This window comes from Alligator mississippiensis, chromosome 5 (assembly GCF_030867095.1).
Source record: "Alligator mississippiensis isolate rAllMis1 chromosome 5, rAllMis1, whole genome shotgun sequence".
NCBI lineage: Eukaryota > Metazoa > Chordata > Crocodylia > Alligatoridae > Alligator > Alligator mississippiensis.
The window spans coordinates 45,929,966-45,937,278 of record NC_081828.1 but is presented as its reverse complement, the minus strand read 5'-3'; positions in this window follow the sequence as shown (position 1 = coordinate 45,937,278).

Genomic DNA, 7,313 nt, shown 5'->3' with positions numbered 1-7,313 from the left:
ACAAGAATCAAAGCTAAAAACAAAAAAAATCATTTCAAAATAAAAAATTAAACAAAACCAAACATATCATGAATACGCAAGTCAAAACACTTTTACCTTGGCAAAACTTTTTTCTTAGTTTTTTTTTGTGAAATGAAATTCTGATAAAAGTCAACCACATTTTGTGAAATGTTTCACTTTTTACAAAACATATTCAGGTGGGATATGGTTCTATCACAGTTTCTCCAGGTAGCCCAATATGCAGTTATGTCTGTTAAATATTAATGTGAGACAGATTAACCTATGTAATACCTTGATGCCAGTACACTCATCTGTATTCCTTTGAGTGTGTGCTCATTCAGATGTATTTTTTACTGTATGTAATTCTTCCATAATTTTTAACTTGCCAGTTGTAGAACTTTTATTATCTTTGTTGAGTACTCAAAGTCTGTACAAAATGGTTTTTACCAATCAGTTCTTAACAATAATTATGCTCTTAGTGAGCAGTTCCTGCTAATTCTGGCTTTAAGGGAAACAGCCCTGGTGCTTGGGTGACCATTCTTGAATATTATGTGACTTCCAGAATCTTACATGACATAGATTCTTGTAGATCACGTGGCAAAAGAACCAGGTTCTAGAGCCAAAGAGCCAGATGACACGGATGCTTCTGGAAAGTATTGGCAAAGTCTTCCCTTTTAGTCAACCGGTGACAGAAGATTAACCTAGAGACTCATAGAATGTTCTAAAAAAGCCTAACTGAATAGTCATGTTTGGAGGAATCGCCTCCAGAGCTGAAAGGATACAAAAATCCTGGAGGCCAAATACTAGACTTCAAGGATGAAAAGCCTAAATTGCTTAGTAATTCCTTAGGTCATTCAGGTGGTGTTAGACATACCTTTCAATTAGTTTTTCTATGCTTTACAGGGACCTGGGAAAGCTGGCACTGACTGTGCCTTAGACTGCGGGTCTGGGATTGGCCAGGTCAGTAAGCATGTCTTCTTGCCAGTTTTCAAGAGTGTGGATCTGGTAGATATGATGGAGAACTTCTTGGATGCAGCCCAGAACTATCTGCAGAGAGAAGGAGATGAAGTAGAGATGTACTATTGCTAGTTTCCAGGAATTCACACCAGCACCTTAAAGATATGATATCATCTGGATTCAGTGGTTTCAGGTTAGTTCAACATTAGCCATATATCTGTGAATACATATCCATAATTCACAGCTATATTGCATTAAAATGCATCTTCTAAGAATGTTGAGGTTGCAAGTTATGCAAAATGTGGAAATTCTAGATTTAAAAGTGCCTCTTCTTGGGTTTCCAAAGAAGGTGACATTAAGAGCACAGGAAAGAGATTTTTCCATGAAACTTTAATTCTGTCAAGGCTGCTCATAAGGGTACCAGCTCTAGTGACTGGTTATGTATTTAGGTATGTAGACACCTGTAAGAAGCCCATCAACTTATGTTACATGAGCCCTGAAGGAGGCATTGGTCATGTGCTACCATCTTCTGTTGCCAATAAAAGGGGAATATTTAAAGAATCTAATGTGCAAACCAATGTTATTTTCCCTGTTTTCTCCAAGTAATAGTAATCCTCCTCTTGAGCAGAATGTTTGGTCAGTGCTGGAATTTCCAGTGGGGGTTATGTCTGTGGGATACATGGCTGAGAGGTATGAGATTCCTGGACCTCTGAGAGAAGCATTATGTGGAAGAAAGAAAACAATTAAAAATATAAATCAGAACAGTTGTGAGGTACCAATGAATAGTAGCTGCCAAATTCCATACCAGAGTGGACACATGTCAATAGTGAGGAAAGTAACTCCAATATACATACAGAGATGATACCGGAGAAAGCAACTAGGGCAGTTTTCTGGGGCCTGTACAGGGCCCCACTGCATTAAATTGGGTCATATCTACAGAATATCAGTGCAAGCCATCCAGCATGTGAATGGACAAGAGGAAAGACCCTGGCCTTAGCCTCCGACAAGGTCCCTGTAACGTCCAGTGCTGGCACTGTATGTAGTTTACAGTGTTTTGGATTGAAAGGTGCTCTATACATGTTTACTATTATCTATGAAATACATTTTAAAGTAGAAAAGTCCTTTATATGATTTCTACTGGATTTCCCTCCAAATTTCTAGAATACACCCATATAAACATGACAATTTAAAAATGTATGGCCTTAGAGTTGTATGTACTTCCTTCAATAAGATGAGGACAGTCTTAATTTAGGAGAAAACACTATATTTTCTGGTTTTCATCCTCCTGGAAAATGCCATTTTACTTTCACAGTAAAAATATTCAAGCTCTTTCTGGAGACATAATGAACCAGGAGAGGAAAAATACACAAGTTCCAGAAGGTTTTAGATGCACAAGATGGGAGCGTCCACACATGTAGGCACGTGCACTTGCAGCAGCTCAAGTAGAAGCGGTGCAAATTTGAGCCAGGGCTTTTTGCCTCAGCACATGTACCTGGACATTGCATTTTGTTGTATGGCAAATTGTACCACTTAGGGCAAAATAACCCTGCCTGACTCCTTCCAGATCTGCAGCCAGGGGTAGCTAGAGGCTGGGGCCAGCACTTGTGCTGGCCCCAGCAGTACAAAAAGCTGCCCTGGCGAGTTGCTCAGGGCCATTCACTCTCAGGAGCTTCTGGGGTGTCCCAAGAATTTAGTTGTTCCATTCATCCATTAGCCCCCATAAAAAGGGGATACTAGTTAGCTAGGTGGGTTTTGCCCATGGTAATCGGATGTACAAATAGACAGGAGCTTCTGGAGCCTGGCCAGTTGGTACCTGGGAACACTATTCCTTGTGCCAGCTGGACTGCTGAAGCAGCCGTGACAGTTCCCTGTACCCTCTACCCACTGCAGCAGTCTAGCAGTGGGAGCTGCTGCTTGGCTGTGACCTGCTGCCACCTGTGATAACATGTGGCCCCAAGGCTGCATGCCTGCCAGACATGGATGGGGACTGCATGGCCATTAGAGGTATTTGGCCCTCTGGGCCAGCTGCCAGTGGGCTGTGGCTACAGAGTTGGCCTTTGTGTGGCACTACAGCCATGTGTGCCCCTGCCTAGCCATCTGGGCAGCTATCGCCTAGAAGATGTTCTCAGTGTGATGGCCTGCTTTGAACTGTCAAAGCATGTCCTCCTGACCCCAAGTGGCCAGGAGGTCAGTCACCTCCAGTTGGGTCCCAGGTGCCAGCTCTGAGCAAGCTCCTCTGCCTGGGTACTGCCGCCTCACTAGCAGGAATTCTGGTGCTCCCTATTTAAAAACTTAAAATCCTGGATAAAAAAATCCCAAAGTCACTCTGTAGAAGTGTGGGTGGCTGTGGAGGGATGTGGGGGGCCGTGGGGTGTGTGGATAGGTGTTAGTAGATCATGCAGGGGCTGTGGAGGGCAGCTGCTCAGAAGAGGTGGGTCCCCTGCCCCTGCAGGGTGCAGTCCCCCCCAGCTCATGGACTGCCCCCACACAGGGCCACAGGCCCCCCACCAGGGGCTACAGCCCCTCAACAGGGGCTATATCCCCCACAGGGCCACATCCCCTCCAGCAGGGCTACAGTGCCCCAACAGGGGCTACAGCCCCCCACACAGGGGCTACCACCCACCACAGGGGTCACATGCCCCCCACAGGGGCTACAGCTCCCCCGCAGGGCCCACATGCCCACATGGCCCCTGCCCACTCCCCCAGTCCTTATGATGGCTGCCCCACCCAGCCCTAGTGTCCTGGCCCTTTAAAAAAAAGAAGCCCTCCACTCACGGTCTGTAGCAGCAGCTATGGAAGCTCTGGGGTGATCAGAGAGCAGGGGTTGGGCATGGGGGTGAGTGGGGGTTGGGGCCGGGTGCCCCCCCATAGTGTCCTCCCCTCTCCTCCAGCCCCTCCCTGCCTTTTACTTACCTGGCACAAAGCTGGGTCCAGCTCCCTGAAGCCTGCACCACTGTTTGCCCCACCCGGGCAGGCAGTATACTTCAGCAGCGAGGCAAGGGTCAGCCATAGAGACACTCTGGATGGCTGCCAGAGTGTTTCTGTGGAGGACCTGAGCCTCCGGTTGCCTGAGTCCTGGACTCAGGCCCCGCTTTTTTTGCCTGGGATATTTTTTGACCCCTGGATATCTAGGGGTCTAATTTTGTCCCCCTGTTGCAAATTTGCAGCGCGAGGAACATTTTATTTGTTCCTGAATGTGTCTCTTGCAGCATCTCAAAAGGCTTTGAGATGCTGCAAGAGGCACGTGTGTGGTTGTCTGGACACACCCAATGAGTGTAGGCTAAATGCGCACTGACAGAAGTGGCATTTGTCATGTGATTGGCCCCTTGAAAGTGCTCGACAGCTGTGCTCTGTGGTATGCTTGAAAAGGGTGCTTGTATGTGATGAAAATTGCCTTTTTTTGCAGTTTAATTGCACCACTCTTTACACGTAAGGGTATTTTTTAATGATGTAAATGAGTTTGTTACATTGCAGACTAAACCACATCCCCATATAGTTTAGTTTGCAATGTAGCTACTTGTAATGTTACAGCCTTTAATCTGACATCTTGACCCTGGTTATGGGGAGGTGGGCTGAAGACAGAAATGGGGAGAAGCCCAATCCTTTTTTTGGTGTGTGGAGCCTGCCTGTCTCTCCAACACCTGGGGAGTGAGTTGCTGGCAAGTTGAGGCGCCCTTGACCTGTAGGGGCCCAGTACTTCCCTCCATGGTGATGGGGGCTCTCAAGACCTCCCAAGCAGGCAGCTAGTGGGCCAGGGGAGAGGGAGCCCAGCTTGGAGGCAGCACCTGCCAGATCCAACTCTATCCTGAGCCCACTGAGGCTTCTAGCACACAGTACACCATCTCTGCCATCTTTCCACCACCTGGGACCTCCTGGGAATGGGCTGGCTTGCCTCTGGGGCAACAAGGGGAAGTAGCAGGAGGATGGCTGGGTGTGCTGGTGGCCAGAGAAGGTGATAAGGATAGTGCATCATGTGCTAAAAACTGGGGTGGGCTCAGGGAAGAGTCTGTGAACATCTGTTGGGTCAGGGGTGTTGCTGTAACTTATAGTGCTTTCTGTTAAGCACCATGAGTTACAGCAGAGAGCTGCATGTCTGTTTTTGCACAATAACAGTTTAGTTTCCTTTTCTTCTAAGGTCTATTGTAATTGGACTAGTCTTTGGCAGCCAAACTGTGCTGCCTTCTGAAACTATCGCAGATTACTTGCAGTTTTGAGACCAGGGCTATTCTTTGTCAAATGTTTGCACAGTATTAGCACAAAGAGGTGGTGGTCCCTAGGTGTTATCATGATACATAAATATAATAATTTCATAGATATCATAGACATTTGGGCTGTAAGAGACCCCAGAGGATCATCGAGTCCAGCCCCCCGCCCTAGAGGCAGGAAGTAAGCAGGGATCATAGGATCCCAGCAAGATAAGCATCCAAATGTGTTACGAAGGCGTTCAAAGTGGGTGCTTGAACCACCTCCAGCAGCAGTCTATCCCGGACCTTGAGGGCTTGGACAGTGAAGAAGTTCTTTCTTATGTCCAGCCTGAATCAGTCGCAGTGGAGTTTGTGACCATTCGATCTTGTCATCCCTTGGGGTGCTCTGGTAAACAGACGTTCCCCCAGATCCTGAGGAGCACCCCTGATAAACTTATAGGTGGCCACCAGATCACCCCTGATCCTACACTTTTCTAGGCTGAAGAGCCCCATGGCTCTCAGCCTCTCATCATAAGGTCTGTTTTCCTGACCTCTGATCATGTGCGTGGCTCTCCTCTGCACCCTCTCAAGCTTTTGTTGTGGAGCCCAAAACTGGACACAGTACTCCAGCTGCAGCCTCACCAAGGCCGAGTACAATGGGAGAATGACGTCCTGGGACTTACTTGAGAAGCATCTATGGATGCAAACCAGCATTTTGCTCACTTTACTAGCCGCAGCATTACACTGAAGGCTCATGTTCATCTTGTGGTCAATCATGACCCCCAAGTCCCTTTCATCTGTAATGCTAACTAGCGTAGCACTGCCAAGCCTATAAGCATGCTGCAGGTTTTTCCTCCCAAGGTGGAGAACCTTGCATTTTTTGGTGTTGAACACCATCAGGTTCTCGTCCACCCATTTCATGAGCCTGTCAAGATCTGCCTGGATCACCCTGCTGTCCTGAGGTGTGGATGCTTTACCCCAGAGTTTGGTGTCATCGGCAAACTTGGCCAGTCCACTTTTGACACCAATGTCCACATCATTGATGAAGATGTTAAATAGTATAGGCCCTAGGACAGAGCCTTGAGGGACCCCACTGGTCACAGTGTACCAAGACGATTTGCTCCCATTGACCACCACCCTCTGGGTCCTACCGCAGAGCCAATTCCCGAGCCAGAGGATCATGGTGAGGTCGAGGCTGCAGTTAGTCAGTTTAGCCAAGAGGTGATCGTGGGATACCAGATTGAAGGCTTTTTTAAAGTCACGATATACAATGTCGATCTCTTCCCCCTTGTCCAGGTGATAAGTCACCTGGTCATAAAAGGAAATGAGATTGGTTAAGCAAGACCTACCCACAACAAACCCATGCTGGGTATCCCTCAGGATATTGCCTTCAGCTAGTTTGTTAAGGATGGCCTCTTTGATAATTTTTTCCAAGACCTTCCCCAGGATAAAGGTCAGGCTGATGGGCCTGTAGTTTGCCGGATCTACTTTCCTCCCTTTCTTGAAGATAGGCACAAGATTGGACCTCTTCCAATCATCAGGGACTTCACCAGAGCACCAATATCTCTCAAGGATCTGTGCCAGGGGCTGAGCTATGATGCTTGCCAGCTCCCTGAGTATCCTTGGGTGTAACCCATCAGGGCCGGCTGACTTGAAGGTATCCAGTCTGTCAAAGTGTTCCTTCATGAGGTGAGCTTTGATGGAGGACAAGGAATCTCCCTCACCTGGGACTCCCTGACCCATAGTGGGCAGGGTCGTCCCATGGGACTGGTGAAAAACTGACGCAAAGTACCCATTTAGCAAGTTCGCTTTTTCCTGGGTGTCAGTTGTCAATTACTTCTTCATTATTGACTTCTAACAATACTATCTTGATTCAGTGGTGGAGATCCAGTTTTGATAGCCATCTGTGCACTTATTGCACAGATAGTGATCAAAGGCTGGTTCACAAACTCCAGGATCAAGCTCATGGGTCCATTTCAGGAAGGGTGTGGGGTCAGAGTGCTTAGCCCCTTGCAAGATCACTTCCCTCCCCATTCATTAGCTCAAAGAAACCAGATCAGTCAAGAAACCAGATCAGTTTTACAAGCCAATGACCTGAGGGCTGGTTAATCACAGTGACATGAAACTCACTTTGGCCATGACACCTCCAAAGCAATCAGCAAACACTAGATA